The following is a 16039-nucleotide window of genomic DNA, read 5'->3' as shown; positions in this document are numbered from 1 at the left end:
CGCAGAGCTTCCCTGCCGCCCTCGGACGCGTTACCCCCCATTACCACTTCCGAGGTTAAGGAGGCGATCGATAGCCTACAACCACGGAAAGCTCCCGGCTCCGACGGCATCCGCAACCGCGCGCTAAAACTGTTACCAGCCCAACTGATAACGATGTTGGCCACGATATTAAATGCTGCTATGACGAACTGCATCTTTCCCGCGGCGTGGAAAGAAGCGGACGTTATCGGCATACACAAGCCGGGCAAACCGAATAACGAAACCGCGAGTTACCGCCCCATCAGTCTCCTCCCGGCGATAGGCAAATTATACGAACGGCTCCTTCGTAAACGCCTCTGGGATTTCGTATCCGCGAATAAAATTCTTATAGACGAGCAGTTTGGATTCCGCGCCAGACACTCGTGCGTCCATCAAGTGCACCGCCTCACGGAGCACATCTTACTAGGGCTGAACAGGCGGAAACCCATTCCGACAGGAGCCCTCTTCTTCGATATAGCGAAGGCGTTCGACAAAGTCTGGCACAACGGTTTGATATACAAACTGTATAACATGGGAGTGCCAGACAGACTCGTGCTCATCATACGAGACTACTTGTCGAACCGTTCGTTCCGATATCGAGTCGAGGGAACGCGTTCCCGGCCCCGTCACGTCACAGCCGGAGTCCCGCAAGGCTCCGCCCTCTCCCCGTTACTATTCAGTTTGTATATCAATGATATACCCCGGTCTCCGGAGACCCATCTGGCGCTCTTCGCCGATGACACCGCCATCTACTACTCGTGTAGGAAGAAGGCGTTGCTTCATCGACGACTTCAGACCGCGGCTACCACCATGGGACAGTGGTTCCGGAAGTGGCGCATCGACATCAACCCCACGAAAAGCACAGCGGTGCTCTTCAAAAGGGGTCGCCCTCCGAACACCACGCTGAGCATCCCCCTCCCGACTAGGCGCGTCAATAACCCCGCCCCCGCCGTTCGCCCAATCACGATGTTCGACCAGCCCATACCGTGGGCCCCGAAGGTCAAATATTTAGGCGTCACCCTCGACAGTAGGATGACATTCCGCCCCCACATCAAGACGGTACGCGACCGTGCCGCCTTCATTCTAGGACGTCTCTACCCGATGATATGTAGGCGAAGTAAAATGTCCCTTAGAAATAAGGTGACACTCTACAAAACTTGCATACGCCCCGTCATGACCTATGCAAGTGTAGTGTTCGCTCACGCGGCCCGCATACACTTAAAATCCTTTCAAATTATTCAATCCCGTTTTTGCAGGATAGCCGTCGGAGCCCCGTGGTTCGTCAGGAACGTCGACCTCCATGACGACCTGGACTTAGAGTCCATCAGTAAGTATCTTCAGTCGGCGTCCATGCGCCACTTCGATAAAGCGGCACGACACGAGAACCCTCTCATCGTGGCCGCCGGTAACTACATTCCCGATCCTGCGGACAGAATGGAAAGCAGTCGACGTCGCCCTAAACACGTCATCTCGGATCCTCCTGATCCACTAACGGTGCTTTTAGGTACTTCAAGCACCGGTCACCGTTCTCGTCGAACCCGTCGCTTGCGACGAAGGGCTCGACGAGTAAATTAACTCTCAGACACAGCCCACTGAGTTTCTCGCCGGATCTTCTCAGTGGGTCGCGTTTCCGATCCGGTGGTAGATTCTGCGAAGCACGACTCTTGCTAGGGTTCGTGTTAGCAACGACGTCAGGTTTGAGCCCCGTGAGCTCACCTACAAAAGTTAGGGTTACGCTGACATAGCCTCTCAAGGCTCTCAGCTTAGGTAGGGAAAAAAAAAAAAAGGCCTACGGTCCCCGTGGAGCAGGCAAAGGTTACGTCCGCTAGCCGTCTCTGCGGGTTGAATAGGAACTTCCAAAAATTTAGATTTTTTCCGGGTCAGAGTATACGCTGAACTTTCGCCTTCCTATTGGGGATGGTAGGCGTGAGAAATGGTTAGCGTAACAAAAATGCAACCTCCCATATCTGTTTCAGTTGTCTTCAGTACCCTGAGGTTATGTACGATTTGTCAAAAGTCACATACTTGGCCATTTGCAACTTCAATGCGAATTTTCACATACGCACTCGCTAAGAACTTACGCAAAACGTTCGAAATTCCGCTTTGATTGATTATTTTGTTAGCTTCGTCATGCTGCAGTTGCACAAGTTAAATCAAACCGCGTGCTTCAATGAAAGCTAATATTGCACAACAGCGAAGTCTCTATGACCTAAAGGATAAGCAGACAGGTACTAATTATCCTAAGATAATGCGTAGCTAGCATGGGTTCATGAACGATTTCCACGATAAAGGAGTATAGATTTATTAAGGAGTGTAGATTTATTAATAAAATCCGTAAAACTTTAATTTTTAAATAGTATCTAGTAGTTGTAATTAGTGGTAGGACCTATTGAGAGCCCCCACGAGTAGGTGCCACCATCCTTCCTATTTCTTCCGTGAAGCAGTTATGCATTCCGCTTTGAAGGATGAAATAGCCTTTTTACAATATAACTTAAGCCCATGTAATGTCAACAGGACACCTGTAAGGATAATTTGTATTAGTTTTTTGTCTATGATTCAATTATATTGTACTCACCATCCATGAGCAGGAGCATTAGCATGAAGAATCTACCATGATCACTATTATTATTGGTTCGAAGTAAGTATCAGTTGAATGGAATACTTTAAATATATTCAACTGATAATTGTTTTTAACAATTCGGTAGGCAGCGGCTTGGCTCTGCCCCTGGCATTGCTGAAGTCCATGGGCGACGGTAACCACTCACCATCAGGTGGGCCGTATACTCGTCAGCCTACAAAGGCAATAAAAAAATGTATCTTTTTTGTTGGTTTTGGGAATTTTAAGTTTTTTTTTTTTTTTTTTTATGATTGATGGATTACTGGTGGTCCGGAGGCCTTTCCAGTTTCACCAGGACAGGTGGGCGAGCAAAAGCTCAGCCAGGAGGGGTGGGATTTGCTAACAGCTACCCGAGCGCCTCCGAAGGAGACCTAACAACTCAAGAGTAGCTGCTTCGCGAATGAATCTACTACCGGATCGGAATCGCGACCCGCTGAGAAGATCCGGCGAGAAACTCAGCGAGCTGATTCATGGGTTAGGTTGCACGGCGAACTCTTTCTCGAGTTCGACGAGTACGGTTACCGAGGTCCCTAAGCCTGCTCCTAGAGCTGAAGGCGTCTAGTGCAAAGGTTATTGGATCTGATGGATCCGTAAGGACGTGTCTAGGGCGTCGACGGTGACTGGCTCCTGCATGATCAGGATTCGGGGAGTAGTCAGCGGCGGCTACGATAAGGCGATTATCATGACGCATAGCCTTATCGAAGTACCGTTCCGACGCTGACTTCATGTATTTCTGTATAGATTCGAGGCCCAGGTCGTCGTGTAGGTCAACGTTCCTCACGAACCACGGAGCTCCGACGGCTAACCTGCAAAAGCGGGATTGTAGAGATTGAAGGGTGTCTATGTGTGTACGGGCCGCGTGAGCGAACACCACACTCGCGTAAGTCATGACGGGCCTTATGCAAGTTTTGTAAAGTGTCACCTTGTTCCGAAGGGACATTTTACTCCGCTTACAGATCATGGGGTAGAGTCTACCGAGAATAAACGCGGCACGGTCACGGACTGATTTTATATGCGGGCGGAATGTCATCGATGCATCCAGGGTAATGCCCAGGTACTTGACCTTCCTGGCCCAGGGTATGGATTGACTAAAGAGGGTAATCGGGGGTGTGAGATTTCTCCTCCTAATACGGGAGGAAATCCGTGTGGAGCTTCCCCTCTGAAATAGCACCGCAGTACTTTTCGCTGGGTTGATGTCTATGCGCCATTTTCGGAACCACTGTCCTAGGGCTAGGGCTGCGCTCTGAAGCTTCTTCGCGATTAGGGACTTGTTTCTACTGGAATAGTAAACAGTCGTGTCGTCGGCGAATAAAGCTAAATGGGTCGGCGGCGACCGGGGAATATCGTTAACGAATAAGCTAAATAGGAGGGGTGAGAGAACAGAGCCTTGCGGGACTCCAGCTGTGAGAGGTCGTGGGGAGGAGCGGGTTCCCTCGACTCGATAGCGAAAAGAGCGGTTCGACAAGAAGTCCCGTATGATGAGCACGAGACTATCCGGCACACCCATGTTGAATAGTTTGAAAATCAAACCGTTGTGCCAGACTTTGTCGAACGCTTTTGCGACGTCGAAGAAGAGAGCTCCCGTGTATAACGGTTTTGGTCGATTAAGCCCCACAAGAATGTGCTCCGTGAGGCGGTGCACCTGTTGAACGCATGAGTGATTTGTATGGAATCCGAATTGTTCATCGATGAGAATGCCCTTGGATGAGACAAAGTCTCTGAGGCGTTTGTAGAGCAGACGCTCATACAGTTTGCCTAGAGACATGAGGAGGCTAATCGGGCGGTAGCTCGTCGGATGATTTTTTGGTTTACCGGGTTTATGTATGCCGATAACGTCCGCTTCTTTCCACACCGCGGGAAAGATACAGTTCGCCATAGCGGCATTGAAAATAGATGCCAACATCACGATGAGTTGGACGGGTAGAAGTTTAATAACGCGGTTGGATATACCGTCGGAACCGGGAATTTTAAGTATGTATCAATGATACTATGTACACATATGAACTTGTTGTTGTCTGAAATAAAATAAATCATTCGATTCGATTTCAAATTTATAAAGCTTAGAAAGATAATTTACGTGGTGATCAAAAAATAGAACTACATTTATTTACACATAGTAATCAACGCTAGCTTGATTAGCAGAAATTTATTGGAATTTCTGAAGTCGTTTCTGAAATCACCATAACCTAAAAGATAAGACCGCCGGTGCGTATCGAGCGATGCAACTGTGAGGGTGTTCGAATTCCGCTGGTGGGTACCAATTTTTATAATTAAATAATTGGTTAAGATTTGTTTACAAATGGCTTCCACGATGACGGAATAACATCTTGTACGAGAGGTATTGTGTCTCTTAAGCCTGCAGGAGGATTTATCACCACCTTGGTTATTTCTGCCGTGGAGCAATAATACGTTTCGGTTTTAAAATTAAGACGGAGTAGCCATTGTGTAACCATGGTAACCGACATAGCCCAAAAGATTGTGACGTTGAAGTGGCAGTGGGCAGGACACATTGCTGGTAGAACGGTTGGCCGTTGGGGCCTGAGAGTTCTTGAGTAGCGACGGCGTACCGGAAGACGTAGCGTGGGTAGACCTCCTACAAGGATCCGCTGGATGCAGGCAGCGCAGGACCGGTCCTTGTGGCGAGGCTTGGAGGAGCCTATGTCCAACTGTGGACGTCTGTGGGCTGATAATAAGAAGCCTTTGTACTGTAAAAATGAGACTTAGAACTCAAGTCTTTTTTTTATTGCCCTTGTAGGCATACGAGCATACGGTCCACCTGATGATGAGTGGTTACCGTCGCCCATTGACTTCAGCAATGCCAGGGGCAGAGCCAAGCGGCTGCCTATCGTTAAGTACTCTCAAACACGCCTCATTTGAGGAAGGATATGTCATAGCACTCGGGAAACACCGTGGAGGGGAGTTCATTCCAAAACCGGATGGTACGTGGCAAAAAAGATCTCTGGAAACGCACTGTGGATGAATGCAGTGGCTCCAGGTAGTATGGATGAACTCTACTCCGGTGGCAGGCGGTGCGATGATAAAAACGAGATGAAGGTATCATCTCAAACAATTCCTCAGAGCACTCCCCATGGAACATACGGTACAGTGTCTCAAGGTGAGTGGCGGTATTTACGTTGTATCTATAATATCTATGGGCTCCGGTAACTACTTAACACTAAGTAGGCCTCGACCTCGTCCACCCTACTGAGTAATAGAAAAAAAAAGAAATCAAATTGTATCCACGGCTCAACAAACACTAAGAGCATCCAATAATTTGATATACACCAACCACATACTTCTACACCTATTGAAGTTTGAAGTTATTGAATTCCGAGACCTTTACAAACCATACGTGGATGACAGAATGAACATGTTTTCCTTTTTGACATGACAACGTCTTATAATTCGATGGAGCCGGCTGCACGCACGAAAAAACATGACTCATGCGTCGTTACCTCGCTCTGAGGCGTTCCATTTAAGGCTTGAAGTGCAAGCGAGAGCGCGCAACGAGAGACAAATAGGCACATTGTAAAAAAAAAATGACATAATTGTATTTATGATCTATTCAATAGTGATTTCCATTTACCGCCTGCTCTATATCCATACAAAATATCTATCAAACAAATAAAATTAAAATTTTCTTTTGAAAAATGAAACCAGTATTTTCTTATGACGTTGTTACGTTCAACTATCGTCAGTAAACCGACTTTACAGACAACCGATTTTTTTTTTATAAAGTGTCGAATAAGTTTTACTTTATTTTTCGCATTTTGTTTCACTTTATTTTACTATAAAAAACAATCAGATAATATTTGGACGCAGTTATTCCGAAACAATAAAAATAAATTGTTTAGAACAATAACTACGGAACGGAACTTCTTCACATGACACATATGTATGGATAGTCAATACTGGGTTTACCATACATTCAAAACTAGGATGCCTATGTTAGATATTTTAGAATTAGATAAAATTATATTTTCATAGGAAGCGGTTTCTTGAATTTTTTGAGGTCATCTCATTATTTTTCGTATAGCACTAGCTGTTATTGGAGCAAATTTAATTTCTTCTATCTGAAACCGCAGCGTTAGTCCGCAGCGCGTCTCATCTCGATATAACATTACCTTTCTTTAAAGGCGTTCGAAAATATTTTCCAGCGGTAGGCCGCATGGCTGTGTCTCTATACTACAAACACCGTGACGGTAACCACTTACTATTAATAGGGCCGTAAACTCGACTTCTAATACCAGAAAAATCCTTAAAAGCTTAGGCTTTCAACTATAAGCAAATATATAGTTTATACCAATTACAAAAACGAAAAATATCAAAACATTAATAATCTAAATTCAATTTGTAACAAAAACCTTTTAACGATGCTATTGGCCCGTGTTTAATTGATTGAACATCAAGTTTTTTTTTTTTTTTATAACAGTATCCTATTTTGGACGTCCATAAAACGTAAAAGAACGCCATAAAAAATGTGTTCAATAATTTTCCACATCCTACTAAATACAGCTCGATTCAATATTAATATTTCATAATTGTATTAAATAGTACATGGACAACAAACGCAGTTAATGTTTATTACACACTAAAATTAATGCTGGTATTAATTTACATTGACGCCCACGTTTCTACAATTGCAGATCTGAATCTTGGATGTTCGGGCTATATTTTCTGCCAACAATACAATACCGTTTAAAACTAATTTATTTTTTGTTCAATAAATTGTTGCCATATTTAAAAAAAAAGAAACAGTAGGTAAAGATGTATTTTTTACTAGAACATTATATTCTCTTGAAAACTCCTTTATTCCGTATGGCAATTGGGTTCTTCTGATGTCATGGTCTCAAATGTCAAGTTTTTGAAAACTTTCAGGTGTTTAATTATATAAATACTTTTTTTAATTAATGAAATACCGACTTTAACGAAAATATTCATTTGAAATTGTAATCCATTAGGATGAAACATAATGAAATGAAATAACGCCCAAGTCCCTTTTTGAAAGAAAAGCCACTTCATCGTGAAAGTAGAAAATTGCCAAAACACGCTTACTAGAATATTATAATATTAATCCAAACTAAAATAGTAAATTGTAGAATTTCAAAACAAGAACTTTTTGGAACAATTAGAAATTGAATCGAATGTATGTGTCATCTTACTTCATCTTAATTTTTTTTTTTTATTAGCGATTATTTAAATTAAATGTCCCACAAATAACAGAACTTATAAACCGTTACCGGAGAACAATTGTATCAAAGAAATACATCGAGTTTAACAATCGTTCGCTCCTTTCGAAATAAATCATAAGAAATATACTAAATACAAATTCATAAATAACTCTCGTCCCACACGTCGATTGAAAAAGGACTAAGTAGGTGAGAAATTCTGTTCACTAGTAATATAGATTTTGATAAACTAACGCTTACTCGTGGCTCTTTCTGTGTCAGTGTAAAGCAAGTCAACAACAGAAATGATCATTTTGTAAAATTACAGATTATAATCGATTCGTCGTTAAAAATGTAATGAATTCATATTAAACAGTTACCACACTAAATTTCAAGAAGTTATTTCAAAATTTCTAGACTAAGTAAAATACGTCAATTTTTTTTTATGTTAGTAACTCGTTAATTATACAAATGGATATTTACTGAAACCTCTCACACGCCCTTTGTCTTTGGATGGTACAAAGTCTTCCAACGTGTCAGCCATAACTGTGAATGTTTCCCGCAAACAAAGCACAAACAAACCGAGCCACAATTTAAAAGTACATAATTCAACATGCAGACGACTCATCAACCTCCTCTATTCACAATTTCCGATTTTGCATATCGATTTCATCAAAATGTTCTGCTATACAAATCGTTGTAATATATTTCGCCATATGTGTTGAGCGACCGTTATTAATTGTCGACTATTCGGAGTACTAATTGGGAGAAATTTTAAACGAACCTAATATTTTTCGTAATTAATTTTATTACGTTGCTCTTAAAAGGTAACGGCGATTAAGGAACACAATTATATGTAGTTAGAAATTGTTCCAAATGGAAAAAAAACTTTAATTAGTTTGAAAATCCTTGTTAGCCATTTCTGACAACAATAATGTAAAATAGATTGCAACAAAAAGATTTAGTGTTATTTCATGGTAAGTAGTGGTCATCGTAAACAGGATGAGACATGAGATGAAACACTGTCTGAACAAGTGTTCACGTATTACCTCCACGATTAAGGAATTTGTGTATTAAAAATAAAACTCTCATAAATTATACTTTTTATATAATATTGTAAGCCTGCTAGGGTGTGTACCACAATCCACCCTGTTTCTGCCGCGAAGTTGTAATGCATCTAAAGGATGTTTTTTTTTATTTATTGCTTAGTTGGGTGGACGACCTCACAGCCCACTTCTTGTTAAGTGGTCACTGGAGCCCATAAACATCTACAACGTAAATGCGCCCCCACCTTGAGATATAAGTTCTAAGGTCTCAGTATAGTTACAACGGCTACCCCCCCTTCAAACCGAAACGCATTACTGCTTCACAGCAGAAATAGACGGGGTGATGGTATCTACCCGTGCGGACTCACAAGAGATCCTACCACCAGTCGAACAGACTTTATACAATTGATATTTTACCACAATGACATGTCTAAAGGTGAGTGACGGCATTTAAATTCTTGATGCGCACGGGGTCCAATAACTACTTTACACCAGGAGGTCGTACATAAGTAACAAAAATGGTAATTAACAATGATTTGTTGGGTTATGGACGCTCATTGACTTATTGAGAACAATCAAACCACTACTTAACACTAAGGACTCGTTTCAAGGACAAGCCTGCTAGACCATTACTGTAGTGGTATTATTCTAAGCAGCTGGTGGACACCAACATGTCGTGGCCAATTGATTTAAATCTCCAGTTTCCACACGGCTACAATGATAATAAGGGCATTGAGATAAAATCTTACAACACAATCGAATTACTAATATGCCGTCTAAATACTTAAGCGAACCTCGAAAGGTATCGTATAAAATAATTTATTCTTGTCTTGGGCCATATTTGAACAACAACTTTATCGATCACCATACGCATACCTATTTGAGACAAAATTTAGCTTTATACAAATATTACCGACATGTATAATGATGTAAAAGTAAAAAATACTTTTGAGAATGCTATTAAAAATCTGATTCTAAATGTTATTCGAGAACACTGTGGTCTACATACTACTATAGTACTAATACCGGTAATACATTAGTCAGGCTATTGTACTACCATACTGCGATCGCTAACTATAATTTATTGATGACAGAACGCATTGATCTAATCTCACTCACTCATTATCTAATCACTATATCACAATCTAATCACTCCTCCTTAAAGTCAGTATTCGCGAAAATATTCTAATTAAATCCTCTCAAACCTCTATTTTATACCTCGATTTTGCAATATCTAGCTTGACATTTGCAAGCAGAGCTGACACAATGTATCAAAGAGATCTAGTTATTTAGGGCAAGTGTAAGAAGTGAAGATAAAACAAAAAAATACAATACTGAATTATCCGGAACGTTCATTTCTAATCAGTCACTTGAATAAGCCAACGAACTTAAAACCTGCACGGTCTAAGCAGCCAAGACAAAAACAATACAATAATTGTTATTGATTAGTGCCAATTGAATACAATACAAATAACGGAGTCATTGTAATTATTGACAGCCGGGCCGCCCTCGCACCCACTGGGAACATATGTATGTACTTGGTGACATATTGTCTAGCAGTAAAGACATGTGACCAATCAATACTCGTTGGTAAAATAACGGAGACAAGCGCCGAGGCTGTTCTGGTACATAATACTACTTTTTTCTTTCGGCTACAAACAATGAGTACTAAGTGGAATGGAATAGTGACGTCACGACACCTACGAAACAGTTGCTGAAGCTTATCGACCGTTATAAGCCTCATGCTACTGAATTGAAGTCTTAATGACATTGGAATAGCAACTATCCTACCTTTGAATACGCAGCTAGCCGCTAAGTTCATATACCTTTTTTTATGTTTGAGAGATTGCTGGTGACCCGGAGGCCTTTCCAGTTTTACCAGGGCAAGTGGGCGAGCAAGGGCTCAGCCAGGAAGGGTGGAATTTGCTAACAGCTACCCGAGTGCTTCCAAAGGAGATCTAACAACTCAAGGGTAGCTGCTTCGTGAATTAATCTACTACTGGATCGGAATCGCGTACCTCTGAGAAGATCCTGCGAGAAACTCAGCGGGTTGATGTTTAGGTTCAATTGCACGTCGAACTCTTTGCCGAGTTCGACGAGTACAGTTACTGGGGTCCTACTCCTAGTGTTAAGGTGTCTAATGCAGGGCAGAGATCTGATGGATCCGTAAGGACGTGTCTAGAGCGACGGCAGTGACTGGCTCCAGTTTGATCAGGATTCGGGGAGTAGTCAGCGGCGGCAACGATAAGGAGATTATCATGACATATTACCTTATCGAAGCAAAATTCCGCTGCTGACTTCATGTGTTTCCGGATAGATTCGAGGCCCAGGTCGTCGTGTAGGTCAACTTTCCTCACAAACCACGGAGCTCCGACGGCTATTTTGCAAAAGGGGGATTATAGGGATTGGAGGGTGTGCGCGTGCGGCCGCGTCAGCGAACACCACACATGACGGGCCTTATGCAAGTTTTGTAAAGTGTGTCACCTTGTTCCAAAGGGATATTTTACTCCGCTTACAAATCATGGGAGAGGGACATAATTAAAAAAAATATTAACATTCTGCACTCCCTCCTCTATGTTCTCTATAAGTGTGGGCAATTTCATACTCCTCCGTCCGCGCAATTTTCGTAAAAAGGGGTACAAAGTTTCTACTTCACGTATTAATATATAGATTCCTATCACTACACTTGTGTTCAGCGTATCTTATAACGTATGTTTGGGAATGACATGTCATCCTTCAAAACTGGTTTCAGAAATTATACATATAACAGTTTTCTGGATCATTGCTGCTCGGATATAACTCGGCCGATTACGCGTATGGTATTTTTTACCAGCCTATTTCTGCGACAAACTGTTCGGATTCGCAGGGTGGGACAGCCGTTCTACAATAGAAGTGAGACTTCAGGCTTCAAACTTCAACCTATTTGATAGTTTAAATTAAATGCCTTAAAATCGTAGTATCAACTAGTATTTAAGCGGAAGTTAAAATTATGATCTGCTTAAAAATCATCGCATAAAAACATTTGAACACTTAAAATTCAATTGACAAAAAAAATATTCAACATTAGCTAATGATACATTTCGCGCTCACATAAAAAGCTAATGAGTCTCGTAACTATATATTTCTTGAGATCAAATCTTTGTTTGTTTAATACTTCAACTCAATTGAATGTGTAAAATGAGTGATGTTTGTTTGACGGATGTTTGTACAATTATATTTGTTGAAATCGCTTCTAAGGAGACCGTACTCAGATCGCGTCGATAAATGGCCCGACAGTACCTTATGTCACGCAATGACTACACGGTTTTACGAACGTTTACGTACCTTCAAGAAGGATGCGGAAGTTCATTTTCAAATTTAATTTCTATTTTATAAACGAGTGATACCACACACCTTAATTGAACGCTGCCATCTTGATACATGATGTCGAAGTCTCAATTATATTCTATAACAGCTGTTCTACCCTTAAAATCGGAACGAGTGACTGCTTGGTGGCTCAATTAACAAGGCAGTGGTATCCACTCGTGCGGACTTACAATGGATAAGTCCTATCTACTACCTAGCTTACTGGTGTTAGGACCTCTTGTGAGTCCGCACGGGTAGGTACCACCACCCTGCCTATTTCTGCCATGAAGCAGTAATGCGTTTCGGTTTGAAGGGTGGGGCAGCCGCTGTAACTATACTGAGAACTTATATCTCAAGGTGAGTGGTGCATTTACGTTGTGGATGTCTATGGGCTCCAGTAACCACTAAAGACCAGGTGGGCAGTGAGCTCGTTCACCCATCTAAGCAATAAAAATAAAAAAACTACCATCTGTAATACCGTTTTACAAATGTTGTGGCTACCATTTTCACAGCACGATATTAATCCTTCATCATTTCATTATTCCTTCGTCATGAAGACATAAGTTCTGAGGTCTCCGTTTTTTTACAGTACAACGGCTGCCCAAGCTACGAAAGGCACTCCTGATGTGGAAACAGCAGTTACAGGCCGGTGGCCTAATATTGAGTATTGCGAAGACACATTACATGTCTTTTAATGACCCAGATCCAGGTGACAACAGTCCGATTTCCATTGACGGTCAACTTGTAAACATGTGCGATCAATACAAGTATCTGGGTAGTATGATGCACAGATCTGGAAATTTAAAATGCAACATTCAACACCGAATAGCCGCAGCATGGCTAAAATGGCGAGAAGTAAGTGGTGTCACCTGCGATAGGAGGATGCCCGTTAAGCTCAAGGGTATAATCTATAAGACCATAATAAGGCCTGTTCTTATGTATGGCAGAGAAGCATGGGCGGCAACCAAAAGGAACGTGCATACCATACAAGTTGCTGAAATGAAGATGCTGAGGTGGATGTGCGGCGTGACTAGGCTCGATAAAATCCGCAACGAGTACGTGCGTGGAAGTCTAGGTGTACGGGACATCGCCGACAAGATGGAGGAGAGTAGGCTGAGATGGTATGGTCACGTGAAAAGGAAGCCACCTGACTACGTCGGAAATTTGGCGCTACTGCTTGACCTCCCCGGTCGGAGACCTAGAGGTAGACCCTAGACAAGGTGGAGGGACGTAGTGCTGAAGGACAAGAGAGAATGCAATGTTGCTGACGAGGATGTCGAAGGCAGAGCGAAGTGGAGGAGTAAAGTCAGGAAAGCTGACCCCACCACCATGTGGGATAAATAGCTGGGAAGAGAGAGAGAGAGGCTACCCCACCCTTCAAACCGAAACGCATTCTACGCAACTACTTCACGGCAGAATTAAGCAGGGTGGTAGTACCTATCCGTGCAGACTCACAATACGTCCTACCACCAGTAAATGTTTTGTAATTACTAACGAACTGTGAGCCCATTTAACACCCAATGTGCTGTAATCAATATAGAGCAATATAAATGTTTATTTAAATTAATGGATTGACTACTAAAGGTGTACTAAAGATACTCTCCGTGTTTGTTCTATTCGATTGAAAATAGCCACATTGGTATAATATGATTTAAATCATTCAGTACACTTGTCATAATTATTTTTAATTGTGTGCCTGCTGCAAACGGCCCTGTCGATATAATATTTTTTGTAATGTTTATCGTATAGTATATAGGGGATTCACAAAGTTGTACTTTATTTCGGGAGGATGCAAAGTGATAAACCAAGATCGTGTAAATATTTAGGCAACATTCTGAAGTTGTGTGTATACTTGATACTGTGATTACACTTACGCCGCACAAATGGAATATAAAATTAACTTATGGGCTTAGAATAAATACTGTTACTTTTCTATTATTGTAAGGGAGCAGGTGAATTATACTAACTAATATATACCCTATATACTAGCTAATATATTCTGTTGTTTGTAGAATAGAGTAAGTTAGAGTCGATTAATTCAAATCTAAGCAAAAAGCGGCTTCGCGATCAAAAACTATTTACCTGAAATACGCAATTTGTTTGGTACGCAATCACGTAGATTTCGTGAATTTTAAAATGTCCACATGAGGCTACTATTTTATTCAATGCTCGTGAGCATGTGTTAAATACAATACAGTTGAAACTTCGGTTATACATTCTCTTATGATCTTTATGGAATCTGGTAGAGCTCATCTGTAATAGATGGATTATTTGACTTCAATAAAACAAACCTAGAAAAATGGTCACTCATTAGACTCTATCCAGTAAACTAGTAGCTCCCTCCACTCCACGATCACAGACGCTAAAAAACTTAAAATTCTTAATGAGCATAATTTATGAACACTCGTTTTAAACAACGAAACGATTGAACTTTTAACTGTGTTACATTGAGTATTGCACTCGATTGAATTGGAATTGTTATCATTTTTTTCTAGTTATTGTTGAGAAGGGTGAATGACCTGAGTCTATGGTCTATTCTATCAGCTCACAAACGACCAGTGCTGGACATAGGCCTTCCCCAAGCCTCGCCACAAAAATCGGTCCTGCGCTGCCTGCATTCAGCAGATCCCCGCATATGATCATCACGACATAGGTGGCACCACCGTGACCTTGGATTCGAAGTTCCAATTATATTGTTTATCTGTTGTCCCACTCTTCAAAAATTTAAAAATACATATACCTACGTGCGAGATTTTTTAAGTTGGTAACACTACCACACCTATATTCATTTTTGAGAAAATTTCCCTAAACCTGATATTAGGCCATAAGCCATACAATGAGACTTCAAGTGAACAAATAGAACGGTCTTGGAGTGAAAAAAAGCAAATATATTTGCATAATACTGCCAAAGCAAATGAATATCTCAGAATCAATTTAGCGGTTGCTATTGTAATAAGCAGATGACATGCTTAGTACAGTTCGGAGCTGAAGGAGCAATTTGATATCACAAAGGAAACCAGAAATACCGGATATATGAGTATCAAACACACTACTTGTCAATAAAATTAACTGAACCTATTTGTTGAGGAATAATATCTTCTATTTGAAACGATCTTTTTTGGGCAGGCAACTTGGATTTGTACCAGCTAAAATACCTCTTTAATATGCCGCTACTTAGCCCGAATGAAACAGAGCGCAATCGAAGAATACAGAGGGAAACTTGGGCTTTAATCGCCGCTCCTCAAAATAGCATATAGAAAGTGTTCTCTCTCAAGCCCACCTCCTGCTCTTGTAAGATATTGTGCCCTTGCAGAAGTCGTTGAATTAATTCTGTTTACGTCTACACTTATTTAACTTTGAAAAATCTTCACGCTACTTCCACCAGATGATGTACAAAAATATTTTCTTGCTGTTGCAGTGGTATTTTAATGTATTTTTTCTAACATTTGGTAACATAAATAATCAATCATATACAGGATAAGAAGGCAGACGATGATAATGCCCTTTAATATGAAAATTAAATTTAAAAAAAACGTTTGAGATTTAAAAATAAATGTAGTGTTTAAAATAATGTTACAAAAAATTCAGTTTTAGAAACTATTATTTGTAGGCCAAATATTTTTTTTATAAATAATAATATATACTAGAAGGTAATGAAAATTATGATGACACGTTATCCTGCATGTTTGTGTATTTAAATACTTAACGAAACAATTACTTACCTAATATAAATAAACAATTACAATGATTTTTTCACTTTATGCTCTCTCTATACGTATATCAAATCATAAAAATAATTTTATTTAAACTTATTCGAATTATTAGAATTATTTAGATTTATATAG

General features: G+C 40.9%; 1 pseudogene; it reads left to right on the top strand.

The window, feature by feature from the left end:
- Positions 1 to 13193: 13193 nt before the first annotated feature.
- LOC134201174 (uncharacterized) lies at positions 13194 to 13974 on the top strand (annotated as a pseudogene).
- The last annotated feature ends 2065 nt before the right edge of the window (positions 13975 to 16039 follow it).

Source organism: Bombyx mori, chromosome 23 (assembly GCF_030269925.1).
Source record: "Bombyx mori chromosome 23, ASM3026992v2".
In the NCBI taxonomy this organism is placed as follows: domain Eukaryota; kingdom Metazoa; phylum Arthropoda; class Insecta; order Lepidoptera; family Bombycidae; genus Bombyx; species Bombyx mori.
The sequence above is the reverse complement of the archived record's forward strand: the minus strand, read 5'-3'. Positions and strand labels throughout refer to the sequence as shown.